Genomic DNA, 12,432 nt, shown 5'->3' on the forward strand with positions numbered 1-12,432 from the left:
CTATTTTATGGGGATGTTGTGCAGATAAAAAGAGGTAATGTGTAAGAAAGCACTTTTAAAAGATCAAGAGATATGTAATGACAGTGTAAGCCATTATTTGCTATTTTTATTGGGGGTAGGAGGGTTTGTATATTTATTTGAAAAAATGTGACTTTTGGAACAGCCAAGAATGAATTCTGGTTTTGCAACAATATACATGCTATGCAGCTTTTGATGTTATAAAAATCTCTCTGAGCCTGCTTCTTCCTGTGTAAAATGGTATTAATAATACTTAGCTTGGAGGATTGTTGTCCAAATTAGTTGTGAATAATAGAGTGAAGAAATAAAATTAAGTCACTGTAGTCATGCTGCTAAATACTAAAATCAGGTAGGTTGAAGCAGGAAGAAATGATTCTATTCTTGTTTATTAACTACAGTATTCCCTCACTTATTGTGGGTATTACATTCTAGATCCCCCTGTGATAGGTGAAAATCCGCGAAGTAGGAACCTTACATTTATTTTAGTATTTATATATATTTTAAGGCTTTATAAACCCTTCCCATACACTTATAAACCCTTCCCAGCCCCTTATTAACCTTTCCCACTCCCTTATTAACCTTTTCCACCCTTTTATAAACACTACTTATGTTCTTCAACATATTCTACACTCTTAAACCTACATAACTTTAACAACATACGTATACAGTACCACAAAATCCTGCAATATAGCGAAAAATCCGCGATAAATAATTAAATATAATATTTTAAAAAATCCCGCGATACAGTGAGGCCGCGGTAAGTGAACCGCAATATAGAGAGGGACTACTGTAGCCTGAAAACTTAATCTTTTGAACTTTCCAGTCCTTCATCAATGCCTGGGTATATATCAAGCCTTCAGATAACCCTCTGATTATCTCCTGAAGGACTAAATAAAAAATGTGCACGTATCCAGACCACCTGACATCCATTATCCAGACCACAGGTATCTAGAGGATTACCATCTCAGATCAATCCAGAGACTAAGGATGCAGAACTGATTCTTCTCAAGAATGTACTTTTTACCATAAGAACTCTTAGTTTGCCCTGCCTGGGTGGCTCTGTTGGTTGGAGCATCGTCCTGACAAAAAAAGTTGCAGGTTTGATCCCCAGTCGGGGTGCATATGGGAGGCAACCAAAGGATGTTTCTTTCTCATATCAATGTTTCTCTCTCTCTCTCCCCCTGCTTTTCTCTAAAATCAATAAATGTAACCTTTGATGAGGATTAAAAAAACCCCAACTCATAGCTTTTCTTTCTTTGTGTTTCTTTGGAACACTCTGGATATGGCCTAATTGTGTTTTGAGGTTTACAAACCCTCAGACCTTTGAATAAATCTTTATCATTTATTTCTAATCAAAGCCTCCACTCTTTCTGAGTTCGTTTGACAGTGGTTACATGTATAAAAGTCCCTACCCAGTACCTGACACACAGTAGGTGCTTAATAATAGGTGCTGTTGTTCCTGTTGTTATAAGCAATAATGATAGCAACAGAGGTACAATATACTAATTCTGAACCTTTTCTCTCCTTCATTTTCAGGGAGCCAAGCTCCTCTTTCCTGCCCTATAAGTGGTACAGGTACAAGCTACTAGCTAGATTCCTTGGAGAGAAAGAATACAGTGTCCTCTGACATACCACATGAGTGACCAACTTATCCTGATTTGCTCAGGACTGTCCTAGTTTTAGCACTGGAAGTCCTAGTCCCTTGAACTCCCTTAGCCCCAGGCAAACTCGGATGATTGACCTTTGCAAGTTGTGGGTCCAGGTGCAGACTCTGGCAGTGATTATCCGATAGGAACGTCTCAACATTTATAGAGCACCTCTGAGACATGCACTGTACAAGGCCCTGGGGCACAAAGATAAGTCACAATCATCACCATCAAGGGGCCACAAGCCCTATAAACATATCAGCAGAAGACTTATCTCTGACAGCAGTGCGATCACCAGTAACTGATGTAGCCACAGTGCACAAACTACTCATATAGCAGGTGCTGGAATATAGCCGCAGGAAGCGACTCTGGATGGGAAATAAAGGTAGGTAGGAGTCTAGCCAGGCCTCTGCCTGCCCTAGCCTTTAAGTTCAGTTTTCTTAACCTTGAGATTCGTCGTGTGCTTTTCGCGTGCTGAGGAATCACTTCGGAAAGTTCATTAAAACAGATTCCTGAATCTGATCCTAGTTTTACGTAATCAGAGGGTTGGAGGTGAGACCTCCAAATCTGTATTTTTACACTCACCCCCTCCGAGCAATTTTGACGTTGGCAGGCTATGTGCCATACTTTGGGAAGTACTGCTTAAATAATGATCTGTCTCAGCAATATATCTGGTGAATGATTCAAAAGCTAATAAGGCAACAAGCAAGGAAGTGCTTTGTGAACCTGAGAGCAAACTAATTCTTTGCAAATAATAGTAATCCAATAATCCAAATAATATCAAAAAAACCCTTAATAATAGTAAAAGGACTGGAGGACGCACTGCAATTGCCACACAGTCCGAGCCTGTACCACTATCCAGTCCACTCCAGAGCAGTCTATGTGACTGTCTCTTTAAGGCCCTCCCATCACCCTCACCTCCGCACACCTTTCCCGGAGCTTAAGACCAGGCCCGCGGCGCCTGCGTGCTGGCAGCCGTGGAACGGAGCCTCCCAGTGGGGCGGTCTCGGCAGCGCGACTGCGGCGCCTGTGGCGTACGCGCCTGGCCCCGCCCCTCCCCAGCCTCTTTCCCTCCTCCCTCCCCGGTTCTACCCCTCCCGCGAGGTACAGCTGGGCCAGTGACGCGGGAGCTGCTGCCGCCACCGCCGTGTCCTGTTCTCCTCAGCCGGCGACAGCCTAATACCCTGCCTCCCGCCTTCTCCTTCCGCAGCGCGGGCTAGCTGCAGCCGGACAAGGGCACGCGGGGCACGCGGGGTCTCGCCTACACCCGAGAGGGCTGCGGGCACGCGCAGGCGGTGGAGCGGATCCTGGTGCCGCGGAAGCTGCTGGAGTCCCCCTCCAGGAGGTCGCTGCGCCGTTCCTGGGGTAAGTTGTCACGGTGGCTGGGGAGCGGCGGGGTCCGGTATTGTGTCATTGGCGCTCGCCGGCTGGCTGTCAGGGGCTGGGGGTTGGTGTGCACCGCCCGGGAGGGCCGCTGGGGAGCCCCGGCCAGCCGCCGGGCGTCAGCTGCTCTGCGCTGTCTCCCTGTCACCCGGCGTGAGCCGGCCGGGCCCGGTGCCGGGAGGGCGGCAGGGGAGGCTGTGCCGAGGCCGCGAGGAGGACCGGCCTGCCGGCTTGCGGCCGGGATCCGGGCACGCCGCCCTGGCCTCCCCGGTGTGCAGGGTCGTGCTCGCTGCCCGGGAGTTCAGGGTGGAGACCACAGTTAGCGGATCGCTGGGAAGGAGGTAGGCTGAGGCCCTCTTTCTTTTATCACTATTATTTTCCCCGCCAGCAGACTACAGCTGCGGGTTCCGCGCGTGGGCAGGTTTTGTTTAGCGCCGGTGTGTTTCCTGAGCAAACCTTGTAGTTCGTGTGTGTGCGAGCCCCGGAGCTTTCTGCAGCCCCCGCGTCGCGTCTGGTCTTCAATTGCAAAAACTTCTCTTAGTATGCCCGCTGAGACTCACCGAAACCATTTCCTGTTTACATATGTAGACTTTATTATTTTTTCACTCCTGCGTTTTTAGGAACTCCAAATATTAGTGTAGGTCTGACCCTCCGGGGTGGGATGGTGGCTGTGGGGCTGTTGAACGCAGAGAAAGTTACCTGTATGGAGATGAGGAGGGGAGCTGGCTGGGGGACCCTGAGACTCAGTAGAAAAGAGGGGTCAAAACCAAGTCTTGGGCCTAATGCTGTTGTTCCCACAAAATGTTCTCTCGGTGACAGGCGGCTCGTTGGGCTTTGTTGCTCTGGCTAACTGGGCTTGCGTGTGCTTTGTACAGAGGTGCACACACAAACTGGAGGCATTTCCTCCCTTTCTAGATCTACGGCGGTGGGAAATGGGTCTTTCCCTCCTTCACACTGGTTAATTCATTCCTTGATCTTTTCATTTCTCTGGTTTAAAATAGATGCATGAATGATGTATACATACACACACTTTTTCTGTTTTGGGAATTCCACACCCAAGTTGTCACCATCTAGTGGAGGCTAGACGAGACATGTGCTTGGCATTGAGTTCTGAATCTTATGGGCTGTACATTTTTAGCTGCATATTCAACGAGAAGTGACATTTTCAGAGTTCGGGGGTGTGTGTCTACCTCTTCCTCAGTAAAGGAGGTATTTAATAAAGCAACAATAATAGCAACGATAGAGGGGAGTTCTTGAAGACTTACTGTGTATCACGTCTTCTGCCAAGAACTCTACTTTCTTGATCTCATTTAATAAACAACAAGCTTTTTTTTTTTTTTTTTTGTAGATGTTATTATCCCCATTGTTTTTCAGTTGAGACCAAAGGCTAGCAAATAACGTCCCCAAGGTCACAAAGAGAGCTCACCGTGGAGCCCACACTGCTAACTGCTAGGTTCTACTGTTAGTTTCTAGTTTGCTTACCTTTTGGTAAACCTGGAGTCATTCTAGAGTCTTTTCAAAGCACTACTTCTTCAGGGTGTGTTTCAGATCCTGAGCACCCTTAACTCTCTCTAAGATACATGTTGTGGTGTGTTTGCACAACATTCATTTGTTCGTTCATTCATTCTTAAAAAAATTTGATGTTTTAGAGAGAGGGAAGGGATGGAGAAAGAAAGAAACATCGATGTAAGAGACATCAATAGGTTGCCTTCCATATGCGCCTGGACCTGGGAGGACCTGGGACCGAACCTGAAACCCAGGCATGTGCCCTGGCTGGGAAATCAAACCCATGGCCTTTTGGTTTGCGGGACAACGCCCAGCCAACTGCCCCACACTGGCCGGGGCTCATTCTTTCTTTCATTCAGTGCTCACAAGTATTTATGTGATACAGAATGTATGTGAGGCGCTGTGCTAGGTATTGGAGATACCGAATAAATAAGAGAACCAAGCCATGCCCTCATGGAGTTCACAGTCTTTAAGCGATTTTGTTTTCATTTATGTTGTTAATTTTCATTGTTGACCATTTGCTGCTTAAGGTACTTTTGCCCCATGAGTTAACTAGAGGCCTGATTGATAGGACTTCCTGTCTACGCAGCAACTTTTTGAATACTGTAGTAGAAATGGCATGTAAAACAAATCCTCACCTGCCACTAGACTGTGACTGGTCCCTGGGTGCTCAGAGAGGGGCCTACCCCCATGTCTGCCCTTCAGTGTTTGAATCCTGAGAGCAAACACACTGTCAGATCGCAGAGTCCAGCGTACTTGCTGAGGTGTGCCTTCTTCAAGTCCCACATTTGAGCTGACAGAAAAAAGGGGAAGAGGGTGGAATAAGGTGTTACAGATGCAGGCTGGCAGATTGAAGAGACCTCAGCACTTCGGTTTCCTGGCCTGTCTCTGTCTCGTGGCGATTGAACGTGTGCTCTTATGTAATGGTGTATCTCCTGGCAGGGGATTTCCTTCTTTGCTGTGGTTGGGGCAGCAATTCCTACAGTGATCCTCCTCCTCCATACACATATATGGCTTCTTAAAAAAAGAACTTATTTCAGGTTTTATTGCTACTAAGCATTGTCTCACTCTCTCCATGCGTTTCTATCCCCCCCCAGATAAAAAATTGCCTTATGTCTTGACTCTTTCCTTGTGTTCTTTTTCCATATTCTTAGCTCTTCTGACAACCAGGTAACTACTAGTATCTGCTTGTGGGCTCAGAGAATTACAATATCTTAAAAAAAAAAAAAAAAAAAAAGACTGAACCACATAATCTTACTCATTTCCTTACCCAAACAAGCGAACTGACGACAATGTTTTTAGCAGAGACTCTTGCAGGCAGAGAAAGAAGGTCAGAGAGCACATGTGCTTGTCTTTTTCTCTCTAGTTCCCAATGAACCAAGGGGCAATTCACTGAGAGGCAGCAGCAGGGTTAAAATGCCCCTTTTACAGGTCTGTAATGCCTACTTGGAGGCCTGAATTTCAGCGGCTCCATTGGGCCAGGTTGTGTAATTGCCGTGCATGAAGCATTTTACTGCTCCTGAACTGACAGGTGATCTCCAGTTGAAGCTGACAGGCAGCATTTGTTTTCCCTCTTCTCTCTGCCTGGACAGTAGAGAGGTCTTGTTTAGGGGGTATTCCATCAAGCAGTAGGAAGAAGATGAGAAGTAATAAATAATAGAAGAAGCCCAGTGCCTTTAAAAAAACTTTGAAAGCAAATATCTCTCTGGTGCAGACTTGAATGGTGAAGGTTTATGATACTTGGGAGAAGGGTAGCATTGGGACAAATGCATATGTGATAATAGAGACTCTTTCCCCCAGTTTCTTCTCAAGATGGCTTCAGTCAAGGGGTCACCCACATATTGCACTGTGGTGAGATTTCATTTAATGGAATGGTTTTAAAAAATTAATATTCTTAGGTTACCACATTGCAGGAAACTGGGAAACTAGGGCAATGAGAAGTAATGCCTGTATGTGGAAGGGCTATTCTCTTATTGGTGGGAGTGAAAGATGTTTGAGGTTGCGACTGGGGGTTTTGTGATATGCATTTGAAGCTGCTGATGCTGTGGATCTGAGACCAGTGAAACAATTTCAGGGCATCATTGGGGTGACTGTCCTTGATCATCAAGATCTGTTCACTCCCACCCTGGGTTGGAGTCAAGGCAGCAGCCTTTGCTCCTTGGGATGATGGTAAGTTTGTGTCTGTAAAAATCTTTATCTGAAAAAGTAGAGGTGCTGGGGAAACTTACCTCTTACGAGCCTTATGTTTTTGCCACTGAGTCTGTTAGGCGCCTGTGGATGTTTCCTTTTTCTTGAGCAAATGTGTTTCTGTGATCGTGTCCTCTGTTTCCCTTTTAGTCCTTTGGCCTAGAAGCCAGCGGGGTTGCTCTGTTCTCTCATTCTCTGGTTCTTACCTGAATGTGGAAGTCTCCACTCTGCTGGTAGACCTTGCAGTGGCGCCAAGCTGGTTCACTTCAGCCATGAAAGGCCACCTGTGCTGTTGTCAGGGCTGAGGGACAATTGAGTCCCTGTGAAGGTATTGGTGGTATAGCAACAGCAGAAAATGGAAGGGTAGTGGTAACTAATGAGTTTCACAGAGTCTGGTGTTGCCTGTGATGTATTCTCTCTCCCTGGCTCTTAATCTCAAAAGAGGAAAATAGCTACCCTTGAAACATCTGAAGGCTGCGTGCCAAGAATTAGAAACAGGATATTATTGAAGCATTTTTCTCAAGCAGAAACAGATGTAGTTCCCTGTTACTGTCGCCAGTGTTAGTAGATCCTTAAAATTACCTGATAGCTATGTGCCCTTCAATGTACTCCCACTGCCCACACATATATACAAGTGTTGCACTTTTTTTTTCGGGGGGCGGGGCAGGACCCCTTTCCTTGATTTGGGGGAAGTTACCTGGGGGTTCCTGATGACAGTAATTGGTTCTCAGTGGGTTTGCAGATGGCAGAGTTGGTGACTGACAATTATTTATTACTCAGAAGAGGATCTTCTGTGGTGAAAATGAAATGATTGAGGATTCTTTTCTCCTGTAGTTGGAGATTGAACATGAGAAGAGACACAAATAGGAGCTCTTTCCCAGTCCTCCCTTTCTTACCATCTTTCTTTGGAGAGTGAACATCCAGTCTTTTTATGTCCAGCTTCCTGCCAGCAGCAACTTGCCTTCACCCACCCAAGTTTAAGATCAGAGCGTGGAATTGCTCAGTGTGTAGACTCTCCTTGCTGAAATTTTGGCTACACTAGCCTTGGCTTTTGACAAAGCCAGTAAAACAAAGCTAGCTTCTGGGAATGGGATAGGAGTGTTTATCCCATTTTTCCTTCTTTGGGCTTTTCTGAGTTGATTTCAGTGTGCTGAGTGTGTGGAGGTTTAAGAAAGGGACTTGAAAAAAGAGAACAAGGCAGTTTTGCTTTTAAATAAAAAAAAAAAATGCAGCTAGACAAACTGTGTGAAGGAAGACTGAGAGGGATTTAAAAAAAATCAATACACTGAAACAGTTTTACAGAAAGCTTAGTAAATAAAGGAGAAAAAAAGTCACCACGCTTCTACCATTTTAACACAAACATCATTTCCATGTATTCTCTTTATTTTAGTTGGTAATCTGATTACATTCAATTTTGTATTTTTTCTTTTTCACTTAACACTATCCTGTAAACATTTTCCTTATCATGGCCATTTTTAATGGCTTTGTAATGTCCTATCAAATAGATCATTTTTGGTTTAAATATCATCTTTTATACATCTAGATTATTTCCAAGTTTGTTCAAAGATATATTTTTTCAGAGGGCTGATTTTATTTTGTCTAATCTGTATTTTTTTTTTAAAAACAGCTTTATTGAAACAACTTATCATAAAGTTCACTGATTTAAATAGTACAGTTTAGTGGATTTTAGTATATTTACAGAATTTTATAACCATCACCACAATCTAATTTTAGAACATTTTCATCACCCCTAAAAAAATTCCATTAGTAGTCACTCCCTGTTCCTCTACACCCGGCCCATGGCCACCATTAACTGATCTATTCTCTTTATAGTTTTCCTATTTGGACATTTCATATAAACAGAATCATACAATATATGGTCTTTAGTAATTGACTTCATTCACTTAGCATAATGTTGTTGAGGTTTATTAATATTGTGGCATATAGCAGTACTCATTCCACTTTATTGCTAAATAACCTGTTGCACAGATATACCACCTTTTTTCATCAGTTGATGGACATTTGAGTTTGTTTTTGGTTATTAGAAATGATGTTGCTATGAACATCCATGTATAAAGTTTTTTGTGGACATATATTTTCATTTCTCAGGGAGATATATTAAAAGTTGCATTCATATTTCTACTTTGGAGTTACCATTATACTTGGTCATGTAGTTTGTTTGGGGAAGAACAGTGTTTTAGCAAAATCTGTTGGTGTTGAGGATATTGCCCTGAATTAAGAAAAGATGTTACACACACACACACACAAACACATGCAGAATCTTGTGTTTAAGAAGTTTGAACTCTCCAATAGCATTGTTTCCAAGTCTTTGGTGCAGAGCTTGAAACAGTAGTGAGAGTTGACAGATGCAGTAGTGCCTAAATTCAGTGCACATGTACTGCTGCTATTTTTAAAGAGCATTTTCAGCATGAAGCCTCAGTTCTAAATCCCATCATGTGTTTTTTATGGAGAGAACTTTGCCATGAACTCCACAGAGCCTTCCTTATCAAATGTAATTTATAGTTCTCAGAAGTATTTCCTTTCCTTATGAAAAATCCCATACCAGGTGAGTGCACCTGCTGGGAGGCTTCTGCTAGGCTGCGGAGTGGAATGCTTAGTGAATAGAGAGAGCCAGCCAGCAAGGTAGCAGGGAGGGCTCTTTACTGGTGGACCTCAGTTGCACCGGAGGTTAAAAATATAGATCATGCCAGACACAAAGAGGAACAGATGGTGCTGCTGGGAGCATCATTTCCTCTACAGGATCTGCCCTTGGGTGGTTTTACATCATACCAGCCAAGTTACTAAAATAGTGCAGAAGAAGCTGGTCTTACTTTCTCTGCTACTAGATCAAGTGTGCATATGCTGGTCACTAATTTTTTGTTTTTAATAAAGAATAAAATTTGCCCTGACTGGTGTGGCTCAGTTGTTGGGCATCATCCTGCAAAGCAAAAGGTTGCTGGTTCGATTCCTAGTCAGGGCACATACCTACCTGGCCGCAGATTCAGTCCTGGACTCGGGGTACATAAGAGAGGCAACTGATCGATGTTTCTGACATCGATGTTTCTTTCCCTCTTTCTCCCTCCCTTCTCTCTAAAAATAAATAAAATCTTAAAAAAGGAAAAAAAAAATAAGTAAACCTTATACTTACTGGTTTTTTTTGTTTGTTTGTTTGTTTTTGTTTTTAATTTTCACCCAAGGACATGCCTATTGATTTTGCAGAGAGAGAAGAATGAGGGAGGGAAGGAGGGAGGGAGAGAGAAACACTGATGTGAGAGAGAAACATCAATCAGTTGCCTCCCTTACACACCCCAACTGGGGATTGAACCCGCAACCTTTTGATGTACATGATGACGTTCAACCTATTGAGCTACCCGGCCAGGGCAGGCTGCATAAGTTTTTTATTGGAGGGTCAAGATGGTTCCACCCTAGAGAAATATGTGGGACACAGGGCACATGTTCTTTGTCCAACAAACTGAACAGAAAGCAGGAACTTGAATTATTTTCTCCTATGCTTATATTAGGTTTCTGTACCTGGAGCTAAGCCCAAGGATCAGCCCTTCCAGAAAGGAAGGGCTGTGTGTGTGTGTGTGTGTTTGTAAATGTAAATGTGTGTGAATGCAGTCATAACTTTCCTACCACAACTCATTGCCAAAATTTTTGGATTTGGAGTGGACTCTACCTGTTAATGCAAATTCTATTCCCAAGTCCTAGGAGTCTCAAAAGGCTGAGTGAAGTGAGAATTCTGAAGATCTGAATTCTTGACTATAAGTATCCAGATGTTGCTACAAAATTCCTTGCACAGCAGAGAGACTTTGTAGGCTCATGAAGTGCTGGAGGTGGAAGGATGGGACTTTGGGGTCATCTCATTCTACCTCCTCACTTTATAGAACAGAAAAATGGGAAATGGATTTTCAGAGCTGACTTCCCTGAGTGGTGACAGGGCCAGGGAAGAAGCCAGGGCTCCAGATTCCTAGTCTAATGCCCTTTCTACTGAAGTGTGTTCAACTTCTCTGCTCTGGGCCTGTCCCAGGAAAGGGGATTGGGAGCCCAGCAGGGTGTGTGATTCATATTGTTAGGAACAAATTCATGCCCCTTTTGTGATTGTGGTTTTGAGTCTAATAGTGAAATTATTGATACAAAGGGGAATGTGTGTTTAAGGGTAAAACTGTTCTTAAAATGGGCGTTGTTGTCTCTGTTCTGTGCTGCTTTGCAGTTTGAAAACAACACCTGACTCCAGGCCAATAAGATGTGTCCGCTGAGTCATTTTCCCCTTTGGGTGCTCCTTGCCCAGCTATGACAGTGGCAGGAACTGGTGTCATCCCAAGGGTAGTAGAACTGCCCAATAATTGGGAACATGCTGTCTGGGAGGGCTGTTGCTCCCTCCCTCCCACCCCAGCAGCAGACCAGAACCCTTCATGGCTGTGGTTCTGATTTCCTCAGGTTTATTTTATGTGGCATCAGCCACCCATCCAAAAGCATTGTGAATACACATTTCTAACTGTGTCTCTGACCAGCCAGGAAGGAAATAAACTGCCTTTCCCCATCCTGAAAACCACTGAGCAGCTTTATGTTCACTGGGTGCTGCTCTTTCAGTTGGCATGCTCAAGACATTTCTAGAGAATTGAGAAATGGTATGTTGGCTGGTACACACCTTTATCAGTCCTTGATTCCCATCTGCCTCCAGGTAGAAACTCTGCAATGGGAAGGCCATCTACCTCTTCGTTTCAGTCTGGTGGGGATTTTGCTTGTTACACAGCAGTGTGACAAGAAAAGCAAGCTCTGTGTTTCATAAGAGTTCTTTGGTCCATCTTCCCCCACCCATTCACTTGTACCTTGAAGTCATATAATTTGTGAGCTGGTAATCTGATTGGGTTGTGACATCAGGCTGGTCGGAGGTGGGTACATGATTGCTGCAGAAACTGAAAGAAAGTACATCTAATCATTTGTTAGGCAAGTACTTAGTGAATACCTGTGGTCAGTGCTAGGTGTACATGATACTTGCCCTCATTGAGTTAGTCTCGGGGAATACCATGGATTATTTCATTTGAGAGTAGTATTGGAGGAATCTCTTGTGTACAGTCAATTTTCAACTTGATTATTCTGAAGGAGTCATTCTGACTTTTTCAGTGACATCTGTGCTCCAAACCAGTTATCACCCTGGGAGGGAGAAGGGCTTGAAAAATATTCTTGGAGAATTCCTCTTACCCCCCTGAGCAAGAAAGCAAATTGCTTTTTATTGCAGAGTGAGCTAAGTCTAGGATTTTGGTCTGGTGTGAGGATTCCTGTTTTCTGGTTTTACTTAAGCAATCAGCTTTTCATGTGAGAATGAAAACTTACTTTTTAAATTAAGAGAGAAAAGCAGGTTTGGATTCAACAGTGAGAAATTGGGAGAAGAAAAATAGGATCAGTGTCATGAATTTCTTAGGGAATCTTTTTTCTCCCATCTCCCTCAAGCCTCAATTTTAGATAGAGGTGTTGACTTGTGATATCTCTTTTTCTGATATATCTGTGGCTGTCTTAACCTGCTGCAGGCAGTAAAGGACCTAATACAATACTGGCAAAAATAAGGCTCCCAATAAATACACATACCCATATCCATATATTTTACCTCTATAGGTAGCCATTTCTGTGTAGGCCCAGGTTCCAGGCTGAGAGTCAAAAGTCCCCTGAGGTCAGTAACAGTCTCATTTAT

At 43.8% G+C, this 12,432-nt stretch overlaps 1 protein-coding gene across 2 annotated transcripts in view; it reads left to right on the plus strand.

Moving 5' to 3' along the window:
- The first annotated feature begins 2,772 nt into the window (after positions 1-2,772).
- SUSD6 (sushi domain containing 6) overlaps positions 2,773-12,432 on the plus strand; it is an 89,285-nt gene continuing 79,625 nt past the window's right edge. For both annotated transcript variants that reach the window (XM_090271046.1, XM_090271043.1), the window contains exon 1: positions 2,773-3,029. The gene's annotated coding sequence lies outside the window, so the exon portion shown is untranslated. The remainder of the gene's footprint in view (positions 3,030-12,432) is intronic.

The sequence above is a fragment of the Furipterus horrens genome, unplaced genomic scaffold (genome assembly GCF_987537825.1).
Source record: "Furipterus horrens unplaced genomic scaffold, mFurHor1.1.pri manual_scaffold_3, whole genome shotgun sequence".
Taxonomy (NCBI): domain Eukaryota; kingdom Metazoa; phylum Chordata; class Mammalia; order Chiroptera; family Furipteridae; genus Furipterus; species Furipterus horrens.